Below are 15,053 nucleotides of genomic sequence, written 5' to 3'. Positions count from 1 at the left end.
CAGGTTTTGTTGTTTGACCTGGAAATACATTAGTCTAAAGAAGGGCCATTTGTATGTGGCTTTTATTGATTTAAGAGCTGCTTTCGACCTCGTACCCAGGCATCTGCTGTGGAAAGTACTTGAGAAACAGGGATTACCCGCTAACATTATAGAGCAGCTGATAAGATTACATCATGATAACTTTGCAAGGGTAAGGTGGGGCCCGGGGGGTGAACTCACGAGTCCCATCCCTATAAAAAGAGGTGTACGCCAGGGCTGTGTCCTGGCGCCTACCCTCTTTTCTCTGTTTGTTAATGATGTTCCCGTTTATTTAAGCAAATGCAGGAATGATTCACCTAAACTGGGGGGAGAGGTGGTGTCGTCCCTATTATTTGCAGATGACACCATCTTAATATCCCAAACTGCAAATGGTCTACAGTGTCTTCTCAACTCCTTTGCCTCTTATTGTAGTGACAAGGGATTAGAGATAAATGCTAGTAAGACCAAATATATGGCCATAAACCCCCACAGCTACTTTAGAGGGAATCTGGTTCTAGGCAGTAAAAAATTGGAATATGTCCAAATTTTTAACTATTAGGGAGTCTCACTTGATTCTAAAATGCAGTGGAAAACCCAAATTGATAAAAGTAAATTACTTTTGATTCAGAACAGCCGCCCCATACTAAAAAGGCATGGGGAAAGCCAGAATAAAGCTGTGCTTCCTGCACTTGAGGTATAACGTGCTAAAGCTCTAGCGGCGGCCCTATATGGGGCAGAACTGTGGGGCCCTGCATGTAAAAAATCATTAGAGGTGAAAGAAAACATATTCTATAGATCCCTCTTAAAGATGCCTGTGCGTACTCCCACAATCCTGATGATGCTAGACCTCAAAATGAGGCATACTGATCATCATGCAATACTTAGACCACTAATGGTCTGGGTGCGGTTATGGACTACACCAGCACTCCTCCACTATAGAACCGAGTTAGAGGAGTTAAAAGATCTGGATATTTCAAATCGTATCACATGGTTCTCTCACATAAGAGTATGGTTTGAGAGGGTAGGACTGTTACACTTCTGGAATAGCCCTAACGCATAAACCACCAACTCGAGAAGGACATTTAAAGCCATTTTTTGGGTCTATATGAATGATCACAGAACTAACGATATATCAAACGGTTCTCTAACCAGAGAATTTCTGTTGTTCAAAGTAGTCCCTCACTATGAATCCTTCCTGAATGAAGTGAACGCTCCATTAGCTAAAACCCTATACCTCAAATTTAGGTATAAAATACTCTTGTTAAAAACTTGTGTTGCAAGGTGGAACAAAAACAGTGATGATAAATGCACTATGTGCAATGGAGGTGGAAGGGAGGACATCACGCATGTTTTGTTCTTCTGTCCTGACTACAAGGCTCAAAGGATAAAGTGGGTTAAACCTCTTTGTATAAATTTGGGAGTACGGAGGTGTAAAGATGCAGAAAGAATCTTATTAACAGATACGCATCAGGTTCTTGTATTTGGCGTTAGCAGGTATCTCCTTGCAGTGTATTATATAAGGAAAAAAGCGGTAGAAAAAATATGAACTGTAACATGATCACTGATTAAAGTTGGCTTCGATTATGTTTATTGGAAATGTTTATACAGTGTTTTAAATGAACTTTTAAATTTAAAAAAAATCCTTTTAAAAAACAAACACATTTTAAATTCTATATTGTGAAAATTCGATAAGTAATACTTGTATCTAGTGACGTACTTATGTATATAATAGTTTTATAGATATTTTATGACTGTATCTACTGCATCTCCCCTCCACATTGCAGAGGGACAACCAGCACCTCCAGCAGAGTAGACCAGACAACTTATCAGTGATGCTGAAGAGGACTCCCACACCTCCGAAACCGACGCCCTACAACAGTTCATGGATATCTTATGAAATCCACCTCCAGGAGCAGGGCAACCCAGCTGCATCAAGGAGACCCCATCTCCTGCACAGACCACACAGCTGTAAGCACCCACCACCACGGCTTGCTCCCAGCACCCCACCGAAATACATATCCCATTCCAAGGCCTGGTGTCAGACTGCTAGAAGGAGGTGGCCGAACAAGTACGGGTGGGGTTTGACCTCATGGAACTGAACCTGACCACATATGTGGGGGTCAAAGTCTCACCACAGACCACTTACAATCCCCAACGGAGACTCACACTGCGACAGAGACACATGCATCAGCACATTTCCTGTTCTGAATCATGCCCAGAGCCTCGGGATAATCTATAACATCCCTACGCTGGCCTAGTACACTGCCTGGGTAATTGGCGAAGACATTGGTGTAGAGTCCCTAGTGGTCCACAATTGCTGCACATTGATGGAATGCGTGTGCTTTCTGTTGCAGTAATTGTGTGCAGTGTCAAGGGGACACAAGTAGGATATGTGTGCCGTTAATGGCCCTTAACACATGCGGGAAGCCAGCTATGGGGTAGATGCCTTGCTTGGTCTCCAGCTGTTCCTGCACAGTGTGGGGGAAGTATAGGTACTGGGGTACCAAGCTGATGATGGCATTCAAGGCAGTTGTGATGTACTTTATTGGGCCGGCTGTGAGACTCCTTTGACTCCGGCGGTTGTTGGTTGGAAGGTACCAGAGGCCAACAGATGCAGCACAGCCAGCAGCTTTGTCTAAGGTAGGATGTTGGTTGTCCGCTGTGTTGGTACCATCAGCCTGTGAGCAATGATGTTCAGGATGTGGAGGATGGTTGTCCTTTTGAGCCTGTAGTGGGCAATGACATCCACTTGTGTTGAGTCTGTGGGGCTGGTGCACTTCTGAAGGTCTCCTGTCTTGGTCTGCGCTGCCTCTGTGGTAGTCTAGGGAGGAGGGGCAGGGTGGATCAGGGGTGGTGGTGAGCCTGGGTGTGGTGGCAGTGGGTGTTGTGGCCCTCTTGGGGCTACGAGCTGCATGATCAGTAGCTCCATGGCATCTGTTGTTCTTCAGGTGTGGCTCTGGCCTGGGCTCCCATTTCTGGTGCAGGTTGTCGTCCGACTTTACACCAGGTGAGAGCAGTTGTTAATTTCCTGCTGCTAATGTACCTTATTGCCTGTTTTGGGATCTTATCGCCGATCTGGCTGGTTGTTGAAAATGTTGTGGAGTGGTGTTGTTGAGGCTTTTTGCACAGGAACGCTTACTCTACATCTTATTCGCGATAGTTGCCGGGGTCATTTGTGGCAATGTTTTTGACGGCTGCTCTTGCCGGTAAACTGGTGACATGGGCTGTTAGCAGCAGCTTGTGATTGAGGCGATACATTTATCCTGACTTTGGCTGCGATACAGCGCTGATAACTCAGCAATAAATCCTGGAGAATATGCCCCAGAGTGTCTTACCCTATCTTATAGTTCTACATAATGCAGCACATTTCAGAGATGGAAAACCATGGCGAACTAGTGTTAGGTCTCCTTGATAAGCCTCTGCAGCTAAGTTGTGCCATGTGGACAAATTTCATTGTGTAACAGACTACTTACATCGGCACATGGTAAAACATAAAAATGTACGGATGCATTATAGCACTCTTGCAGCACCCATGTAACGCCTCCCTTGTGCTAAGTAAATCAAGCCCTCATGTTGTGCTGCAATGTTTGATTCAAAGCATCAGAAAAATAATGGCAACAATAAATCCACCAACTTGCCATGGTTACATTCATTATAACTATTACAGGAAAGTAGTTTTAGAACTTACTATACAGAAGTTACCTATAATAGAACTATGTAAGCCTCATTTGGTTGCCCAGTCCTTGACAGCCTGTGTCAAACTACTTCTCTGAAAAGATGTGAAGAGGCAATACATTAAAAAAATAACACAAACAGATTATGGACAGAATGTTGAACATTGTCAAACATTCACCCCAGTCATAGATCTGGGTTTAATACATTGTTATTTTGCTCACCACACCATTCCAGTTTGGACTCAGCCATATGCAAATCAGCCTTGACCCTGTTCCCATGGGAACTCTCCAGCCCAAACTGCCAGGCCAGGTCCTCTCTGGACTGTAAAACAAGCATCCTATGACCGGTTTCAGGGCATCACCCCTCATCAGCTAAACTAGCTTGAAACAGGTGGCGTAGCACTCAGGGGACCCAAGTCTGGGCATACCTTTCCTACTTAGGGTCACAAAAGCAAAAGGAAAAAAATGATGGACAGAATGCTGAACTATGCAAACATTCACTCCCAGTCACAAGGACATTGGTTAACTCAATCTTTTTTTTGCTCACCACGCCACACCAGGTTGGACCCAGCCATATGCAAATCAGTCTTAACTATGTTCCTCGTGGGAACAGTTCAGCCCGAACTGCCAGGCCAGGTCCTCCCTGGACTGTAAAAAAAAGTATACTGGGACTGGTTTTGGAGCATCACCCTTCAACATCCAGGATAGCTTGAAACCTGGGACATAGCGAGCACGGGACCCAGGTCTGGGCATACCCCTCCCACTCAGAATGAAAATGTAACACAAAAAATGTCTGGGGCTAAAACAATACAGTAATTTGGTAGGAGGAGATTTGCTTCCTGGAGAAGCCAGGGAGAGGAAATGGATTCGGGAGATAAGATGGACTTCAAAGGCAGGAGAACAGATGTCATAGGACCCAGGCCAGCCCCAAAATCCTTGATCCCCAGTCAGATGGGAGCCCCCCTAATTAGATTAAGGGAGGGGCTAGAAGGGGAGTGTAATGAAATGTTAGCCACACCTGTGGGTTGGTCTAGCTAGACACACAATGTATCGATTTTGTTTTTTGAAGAACTGTACAATCTGGGTCAAAAAATATTCCTCACTTAGTGAATTTTAAAAATGGTTTGTTGCTTGTAAACCCTTTGATCTTCTGAACCAGTGGGGTGGAGAATGCTAAAGCTTTTTGTACACCTGGGCCTGAATGTTTTGCACTACAATAAAATTGTATCATAAATTGAGGCATTTTAAGGAATCTCAGGCTCATGCCCAGAACTATTTTCCTGTCGTCACAGGCTCTGATTTACAAAATTAGAGCCTTTGCGACCCCATAATAGCCCTTGGGTGTGTACAAAACTCAAACTGCAGTGTGTTACAATGTTTCAGAATCACAAAATAGGATTCTGAGTGAGTACATTCCATGCCTCGGGTTGGAAGGTGCATTTTACGATGTCCGTTCCAAGTTGGAATTGGTTAAGGTATGACCATGCCATTGATATGTCACAGGCACCCTCAAAGAAGGTGGTAGCCTATTCACAAATGAAAAGGTTTTCCCAAGGAACCCCTTGCAACCACTTTTACTCCATGCATTCTATGCACATGAGGTCCCTCGTGTGGCATGAGGTCCGTCCTGTGGTGCAGATATCAGCTGCTTTGCATTTCGTCGGTCGTTTGTCAAATGAACCGTGCAGAAGGAATAGTTGAGTGACATGCAAGTCTTTGTATCCGAGGTCAAGCTGCATTTGCAGGAGTGCTGCTTTATCTCAATGTGCATTAATTATTGCTTGGATTCAGGAACATTGCCAGAGGGAGTCTAAAGAACATCTCAACTCTTATCACACAAATGCATTACTGTGTGCTGAGCATTCTTTTGCAATAAATATTAAATGAATCTTGTTAGCGTAAACACCAACCTTTGCTTATGTTTCTTGGCTCAGTTGGAGCAGCAGGCTTCCAGGCTGGCAGTCAGACCAAGTTCAGCGTTTTTTTCTGAGTGCAATCACAGAACGAACACAAAGAAATGGGTGGTAGAGCAAATCAACTATTTCTTAAAAAAGCATCATGTCTCCTTCTAGCTGTGTCTATTGTAGATGAATTGTACTTTGTTACTTCCAATGTGTCGTTCACTCTTATAGAGTGACACTAGCAGTTGCTTTCCAGCACTAGATCACGACTGGTGGTGATTGTCGATTGTCAATGTATGAGGTTTCATGGAATAGTAACATCAGTCCCCCTCGAATATTTCTCTGGTATCAGAACTGGATATTTTGACATTGGCCCAAATCTAATGCGTCCGAGGGATGGATATACTTGCTCTAAGGCCACTTCCCCAGAGCCTACAGAACTGAGGAGCAAGTAGGCATTAGCTCCCTGTCCATCATGTCCCACCCCATATCAGGGCCAATGGGGACTGTTCACAAACTGAATTTTGTAGTACGTTTAATCGTACTACAATAGTACTTACTCTTTAAGGCTACAAAATGCTGTTCACAAACCTGCATGCGGAGACCTGCCGCTCACCTCTCCTGTCTTTTGCTCTGTGGCGCACTGCTTAATTTGTAAAATATTAAGCGCCATGGCTCTGACCAGGAGGCCACTGCAGCTTGCACCACCCATCGCCTTTGTCATTGCTGCCAAAACAGCTACTAACTATCTCTCGTGCATGTAAATGCAACAGTTCAGATTATTCAAGGTCCCCAAAGCTAAAAGAATGGCTGGGGAGGCAGGTATTAGTAATTTGTTAATGTATATTGTTTTCCTAAACAACTGTTATACTTCTCATCTCTAAATTACATGAGCAGTGCCACCATGTGGCAGACTGCCCTAAGTGTGGTGTTGGCAATTAGGTGCCGGTACCGAGCACCGGAAACCAATTAAGTGCTGGTGCTCAGCACTGGAAAGCAACGGCTCAAATTAAGCACTGTTGTGGAGATGTCTTATAATCTGGTGGTTAAGAGCTTAATCTTTATTTAGCCAACACTTAAGCCAGAACAAGAGAGGGTGCATAGCCAAACTAACCCCTATAAATGGCAACCCCAGTTCCTCATGTACTACCAGGTTTGATGTTCCGCTGGGCACTCCTAATAGACGTTTTAAAAAACCTTCAGCGCCACCTGCAAAACATCAATTAGTACGTAGCCCCAAATTTTGCTCCCATAGTTGGCAAGCGAGACTCTTTTAGCGTGGTAATTTTTAAGAGGTTAGAAGTTAATATTTTTGGAAGTAACAGAAACATGAATTAGTGCCTCTTTATTACATTGTGTATTTTATTGAAAAATACCAGTATAGTCTTGTGGAAAGTTGCAATGAGGGACTAAACATTTTTAAATGTATAAACATAGCAAAATAGATACATCTGTGATTTGCATTCTCGGAGTTGTAGTACTTTTAGTAACATTATTACACAGGAATAGTGTAGTGAGAAATAAAAGATAAGAAAATGTTGTCTGCCTGTAAATGAATTAGAAAGAAGCAATACTTTTTAGGTATCTATTTGGAAGTGTTTGTCAATGTGGTTTTTAACTCATATGACTACTTTTGCATGTGCTTAGATGGTGAGATATGTTTTTTGTGCTTGCACATAGATATATATATATGGTGGGACTTTTGAGTTTACTTAAAGATGCAGAGAGGTATTTATTTTTGGAAAGATGGCTTGAAGATGTACGTCTATTAAGAAATTGCATATATGTTTACATGGTAATCTATGTTCAGTAAGAGTGATGAAAATTTCATGTATATGGTGAGAGTAGTGTTTTTGTTGAAACGGTTTATTTAAAATTAAAAAGGATTAATCTTGTGCTAGCTTCATTTTGATTGTAACTTTTGTTTGATATATGCTGAATATATGTTTTAGAAGCAGAAGAAGTATTTGATAAATGAGGGACGCTATCATTAGGCTGATATTTCACTCGTACAAATCCAGAGAAATTCAGCAGTTATAGTTAGCTGAGCTAACTATAACTCATGCCCCTGCAAAGCACTGCTTATAATCTCGAATATTACATCACTCATGACATGGTCAGTGATGTCATTTGAGATGTCATCAGTGATGTCACTGACCAAGTCATGAATGAGGTAATATGTGATATCATCAGCAGTGCATTGCGGGGAGCGAGTTATAGTTAGCTCTACTAACTATATCGGCCGAATATCTATGGTTTTGTACGAGTGAAATGTCCAACTAACTATAACGTCCCTGAAACCTATCTTTCACAACTATATATATACATATATAACTTTAATGTTTATATGAGGGCAAAACATTATCTAAACCATTTATAAAAATAATATATTTGTACTTGTAATAAACATATATTATTGTTAAATATATTTTCGCGAAGTCGCTCCTTGTGCGCGCTAGTTGCGCGTCACGTGCACGACTCCCATGTAATTGTAAAAAAAAGCATTTAATTGGTTCATTAGTTTTCCCATTGTAACAATTGAAGGACCCCACCCATTTTAGTCATTCTCTCTGCAGCATCACTGGGCAGACACCTCTTGTGGTTTTGCAGCTATTCTGTACATTTTTTGGTGTTTTTTACTATAAAACTATTGAAATGGCTTTTTCAAATCCGTATCCACAACTTCCGATGAAGACATCGAAGAACTACCTCCCGAGAAAATCCCTGAATCCATTGTCTGGAAGTTTTTCACCATCCCGGATGGTGAAAGCAAAGGTAATGCTTGGAAGGTGAGGTGTACTCCATGTCCTCGGATTTTGTCAAGAGGAAGTGACAAAAAGTACTCATGTGGGACATCAAGTATGTACAAGCACCTGCAGACAATTCATCCGAGGCATTTTGCAAGAGAGCAGCTGCAACGTGCACAAGAAAACATGCAGCAAGGTAACCAGGGACATGATCTCAGTACTTCTGGAGCGTCAAGCACCTCGTCTCGTGGTTTGGACATTTGCACGAAGTTTGCCAACTTGCAACAGCACTGCATAAAATGCAAAGCCATATCATGTTGTGGTGAACAATATGTGGATGCTGTTTGTTCTGCAGCAAGGCATCATCGTTGCTTTTTTTTTGTTGTAATAACTTTCTAATTCCAAAAGTTAGGACTTTAGCCTTTTGCTTTTTTCAGTTTTCTAAAAACAAAATAGTTTTAAAACAACACAAAAAAGGTCAAAACAAAAAAAGAAGAAAAAACAGTGTTATTTTCGAAACTACCTTATCTGGTTAAGAAAGAGAAATAGCTGCATGCTAACATCCGGGTGATTGTATAAGTACGTGTATAGAGAATGGTTGATTCAAAGGTCTGCATGTGCAGTACACAGATAATTGGAGCACTGCATGTGTTACTACATGGGTAGTAACTGGATGATTTGAGTACTGCAAGGAGAGTGCATGGTGAATTTATAAGTGCTTGGGTATGGCGTAGTGAGTGGAAAAGTACATGGTGTTGCCTCTCTAATTTGAGGAGTGCATGGGAAGTGACAGGGAGATATCTGGACTGCATGGGTACTGCCTGGGTAATTGGAATAGTGAATCAGTAGTGTGTAGGTGGGTAGAGGTCTGCATGAGTAGTGCATGGAGAATTGTACTGGTGCATTAGTTAGTGCCTGGGTCTTTCCATGAGTACATGCGTAGTGACTGGATGATTAGAGTGCTGCAAATAGAGTGCATGGTGAATGTATAAGGGCTTGAGTATTGGTGGAGTAATTGGATCACTACATGGTGTGGAATGGGTGATTGGAGAAGTGCATGGGAAGTGACAGGAGGATTGCTGGACTGCATGGGTACAGCCTTGGTAATTGGAGGTGTGAATCAGTAGTATGTAGGTGGTTAGAGGTTTGGATGGGTAGTGCATGGAGCATTGTAGCAGAGCAGGAGTTGGTGCTTGACTCATTGAGGAGTACGTGGGTAGTGACTGGATGGCAATGACTGTGTGAAGATGGAGGAAGTAGCATCCATCCGCACCAAATGGCCTGTTCCTGCCTGGTTCAGCCCTATGCATCATGCTCTGGAACAACACCTACCACTGTCCCCCGAAACACTCTGCGACATTCACCTGGACCCTTGCATGGACTGCTATTTCTACTCTGGTTGCCAATGACACAGCAATCCAGCTGCAGACTAAACTCTTCCTCTTATGTGTAACTGTTCATTCTCCCAAGGACTGTGGTTGGCCCACCACTGGGGAAAAACGTAATGTGGGCTTTGCTTGACCATATACTGCTCCTGCTTTGACACAACACAGAAGGTGAACAAAACATTCGGAATCACACAGCTGTGTCATGTCTATGTTTACTCAAAGTTGAAATATTAGATGAATGTAGGCACAAATAAACACCCCAGTAACTGACATCAATGCACATCTATGAGCCTGACACACATGGCCAATTGGATGACAGTGAATGGGTGAACTAGCTGTGGTCTCATTGCACATGAACAACAATCTCGCAATCCCCCAATGTAGGCCCACGTACATGTTTAAAATGGAGCTGTGTGTTTAAATGTCAAAGTCGGTAGCAGGCCAGTAGCAGTGTCCCCATCACATGTTGCAACATAACATCTGTTCGCATTACCGACTCACACACATCTGTGTAGACACTGCTTAATAAGATAGATCACATTGCTCCACATAGCAGGAAGTTGGACATCATACTTACATTGCTCAGGACACTTAAGTGCACAGTTGTATCAACAGCTGTCACGACCACAATCTCTATCACACAAAGGTGGGAATGGCTAGAGGAACTCACCACCAATATACATGCTTCAGTCAGTCCCTCCCTGTGTACTGACAATGCTCAATGAGGCACACAATTTATCGTTCTCATCAACACTCATCACAGTTGGACATTGGTGAAGTAGCGTATGTTTTATTTGCATATGCGTGTCAGTATTGGCAAGGCAAGTGCCAAAAACTGCAGACAAATGCCTCAGACAATAACAGAAAGCATAAGTACATGTTGAGGTGCACTATAAGGGGATTCAACAATTAACACAGATCATTACGGGTGGCAACATGCTCAGCCTACCTTGCCTTCCTGGATGAGTTATGTGATGTTTGCCGTCGCTCATTGCCCGTGTCAGGGAACAAGAGTCACGCCCCATGGGTTCTGCATCACCTTACAAAGGTGCGTACCAACACACGTAGGTATATTCACATGCATTCTGAGTCCAGGCGAATGCTGACATGTCCACTGTTGTGATGGGATATGTGCCCATTTCTCCGAGATGCAACAAGGTGTTGGGACCTGTGCTCTGGGTTACAATTAGTTGTAGCTGCAGGTACGTACTCATTCCTCCATGAATGCGAGCCCAGCCTCATGTGAAATCATTTCCAGAACTACGTCATTCTCGAGTTCAACAAACATGAGGGAGACCCAATCCGTTTACTGGCCCGGACATATGTGCTGCATGCAAGCCATTTCACTAATCCGCACAACAGCCCAATAAGGTAGCGCCTCGATGTGGTCACTGCACACGATGATTTGTCCAATCTCCCAACCACTACTGCCAGCAGATAATCCACATATCAGCGCATCCAACGCACAGGAATCCCGGTTACACTCCTGTTCGTGGGCCCACAGGGGCAACAGACACAAGTCATAATCCAGTTCAGTGACCGTTGTGTTGGATAGGCAGACCTCTATGGGCCTCTCAAATGTGCATGTTCGACAGTGGAACTAGGGCTGGGTGCAGGTGACGTACGCAAGGCAGAAGCTCACACGGTAACTGATCCGCAGCACTGCCATTCGCAGAGCTCCCAACAGATGCAGCATACGTGCACTGTACAGTTCCACGTGGCAGGAGTTGTGCATGTCCCCGGGATGGCCTGCCATTACGTTTGTTGGTCTCTTAGAGATGGCACTCTCCTGACCGGCGTCAGTTATTGGATGATATGCCACAGCTCTGAGCAATGTGTCCTATGTGTGTGCAACAATTGGACTTATAAATTGCATTTAATAACAGTGTCAAGGGCATCCCATGGAGGGGTGCCTCATGCAGTGAATGAATGAATGAATGTTGGATTTAGAGAGCGCGTGGTTACCCGGAAGCGTCCCAGCGCTGTACCACTGGGGAACCCGTCCTCGCTTTCCCTGTGAGATGGTCCCTTTACTGGGCATCCCCAAGGTGCAGCCAGGCATCCCCGGCGGTGATGGGGCCGGAGTGGAGACTAAGCAAGCTATTGCCCAGAGTTAGCCCAGAGTTGCAGCGTGGGACCCCATGGCTAGAGTGGCACAGAGGCAAGATTTATCGGGCCAGCTGACATTGGTCCTGCACCCGGCCGAGTCGGGAATTGAACCCTGGTCCCGGGCCAACCTCTGTTCGTGGTGTGGGAGCTGTCAACATTTGGTATGGTATCTGTTTCCTGGTGTAACAGCCTCATTCACGACCAAGGTCGCAGGTGCAGCTGTCCTTCATTCTTGGTTCAGAAAGCCAACTTTTTTTTAAGTAGTTTAAATCCATTCAGTAGTTGCTGAGGAATCAAAAAATATAAAAGTTTCAAAATATATTTTCCATAGGAAACTTTAGCCAAGGCTACAGTCCGAACTGCTCAAAGGAACGCCTTATGTATGGAGACAAAGCAGCTTTGATTCCTAATGTTAGTCTGAGTACTGCTTGCATTTTATTAATGTGATGTGGCCTTGGCACTGCAATTGATGTCAGGCCTTTGAATTATGTTGCTCCAATAGCGATAGACACACAATATTTGGGAAGGATGTCCCAAATGCCTGATCACTGTTCTGCTCATTGTACGTGCTTTCTCTTTCTCTCTTTCTCTCCCTCTCTCTCTATCTCTCCCTCTCTCCCTCTCTCTCTCTCTGTCCATTGATGAGTGCATGACACACCTTCTTATCTTGGATTTTGTCTTGCAGGCTGTGACTTACAGATTGTCCTGGAATGAGCCGCCATGAGTCTTCCTAATAGTTGTTTTGAGTCGCATATGAATCTGATATTTTTTTGGGACTTTCAATAATGGATGAATGATTCTCTCCTTTTTCTGCCCCCCCCCCTGCATATCTAATTAAAGCCCGGGGGCAATCCCCGAGGCTTGTAGAGGACTCGGAGGAGCCCCAGCTAGGTAACGGTCCCCGGGGCTACCGAAGATTCGTAAGCCCTTCAGCCCCTAATTTACATAGACCCCCTAAGGTGGCAGTCCCCAGACCAGCGGAGGCCCCATACGCCCCCGTAATATAATTATAGAACTGCCCCCAGAACCTTCCCCACCCGGGGGCAATTTTAAATGAATTGGCGGATTTGCGCACCCAGCGCACATTCTGAGTTTAAATTTTTTTAAACATTTTTTAAAAATTGAGCATGGAGCTCCCTGCAGGACCCCCGTGAGCAAGACTAGGGGGTCAGGGCATTTCTACCCTGCCCCCTTTTCTTGTTTTTTATGTTTGTTTCACTGTTTCCTTCTGACTCGGTTCTAAGTTGGCTGCCAACACTTTTTGCTTTAGAGTGTTGGCAGCCAATCACAGTGAAGCTCGTAGTCATGACAGCCAATCACAGACAAGCGCGTGGTCAGAAGGGTGTTCGAACCCACCGCTGCCCCAGATATCGATTTTTTTCACTTTAATTTTTTAATTTCGCAGCAACTACTGAACGGATTTACACCATTTAAAAAAAGGTCGCTTTCTGAACCAAGTTCTACCTTTTTGCCATATTTGGTGTAATTCCATTCAGCAGCTCAGACTGTAGCCTGTAATAACATTTCTTATGGGAATTAACATGGAGAAAATACTTGCGACCCCCTTTTTTCTCAGCCCCCGCTTGATGAATCACCTCCAAACTTTCAGGATTGGAGTTAGCTTGGATAGACCTTTTTTGGGGAGAATTTCGCGAAGATTCGTCAAACGCCACTAAAGATATTAGCAAATCAAAAAATGCTTTTCCTATAGAAACTAGGTAATATATGCATGTATATAGATATATATATGTGACCAAGCTCCGTTTGCGGAGCGAAACGCGCAAGGGAGGGCACTTGCTCTGACACCAACAGAATAAACTTCTGCACTGCTGGCACTATAACGGTGTACTAGCATTTATAATTGATATTTGATTCATTTGTGGAGAGGAGGTCTGCGCCCGTTCATGACCGCAGCAAGAGGCGGTCGGGATTTTCGTGATATATATATATATATATATATATATATATATATATATATATATATATATATATATATATATATAATCTGACTTTGTATGTATCTGTATATATATATATATACATACCACTCCTATGTGACTCTTAAAGTATATCCATTCGTATCCCTTCCCTATGTATATAGAGATAGCTCTAATCACTAGTATATGCAGTAGACCTTTGTACTCTCTACCATTCCTATGTGACTCTTAGAGTATATCTATTCGTATCCCATCCCTATGTATATAGAGATAACTCTAATCACTAGTATATGCAGTAGACCTTTGTACTCTCTACCATTCCTATGTGACTCTTATGGGTAGATGCATCAACGTTTTCATTTGCGATTCCTTATTTGCAAAAAATAAGGAATCGCAAATAAGGAATCGCAAATGGCAATGCATCATTAATTTCACAATTTTATTGTGATTCCGTAAAAATCGCAATTTTTTACCGAATCGCAAATATTTTGCGAATTCCAAATTGCGATTTCGCAATTCCCATTGATTCCTATGGGCCAAAAGGCCAATAGGAATCAATGGGAATTGCGAATTCGCAAATTGGAATTCGCAAAATGTTAATGCATTCCATGGGTGCAGGGGGGGTCCAAAGGAACCCCCCCTGCACCCCTGAAATGTATTTTAAAGTGCATGTTACACACACACATGTCCTAAGGACATGTGTGTCTGTAACATGACAGTGTTTTAAAATGCATCTTTGGGCATTTTGACACATTTTTGCAAATTACCACGAGGTTCAACCTCGTGGTAATTTGCACCCCCTAATTGCGAAATCGCAATTTTATAAATAATCATGCATTGCTTTTAAGGAATCGCAAATTTGCGATTCCTTAAAAGCAATCGCATTTTTGGAATTCTCTAAAAATAGCGATTTTCCAAAAATGCTTGATGCATCCCAGAAACCTATTTAGGAATCGCAAACGGCCGAATTTTGCGATTCGCACCGTTTGCACTTCCTAAATAGGTTGATGCATCTAGGCGCCAGAGTATATCCTTTCGTATCACTTCCCTATGTATATATAGATAGCTCTAATCACTAGTATATGCAGTACACCTTTGTACTCTCTACCATTCCTATGTGACTTTTAGAGTATATCCAACCGTAGCCCTTTCCTATGCATATAGAGATAACTCTAATCACCAGTCTCTTCTTAGTGTGACTTTACATCTTGTACATTTGCAATTTTTTCTTTTTGTATCTTTTATGTAACGCATGTAATCCATAGTTCTTATGTTTTGC

This window comes from Lissotriton vulgaris, chromosome 9, assembly GCF_964263255.1.
Source record: "Lissotriton vulgaris chromosome 9, aLisVul1.2, whole genome shotgun sequence".
In the NCBI taxonomy this organism is placed as follows: Eukaryota; Metazoa; Chordata; class Amphibia; order Caudata; family Salamandridae; genus Lissotriton; species Lissotriton vulgaris.
Note: the sequence above shows the minus strand (reverse complement) of the source record.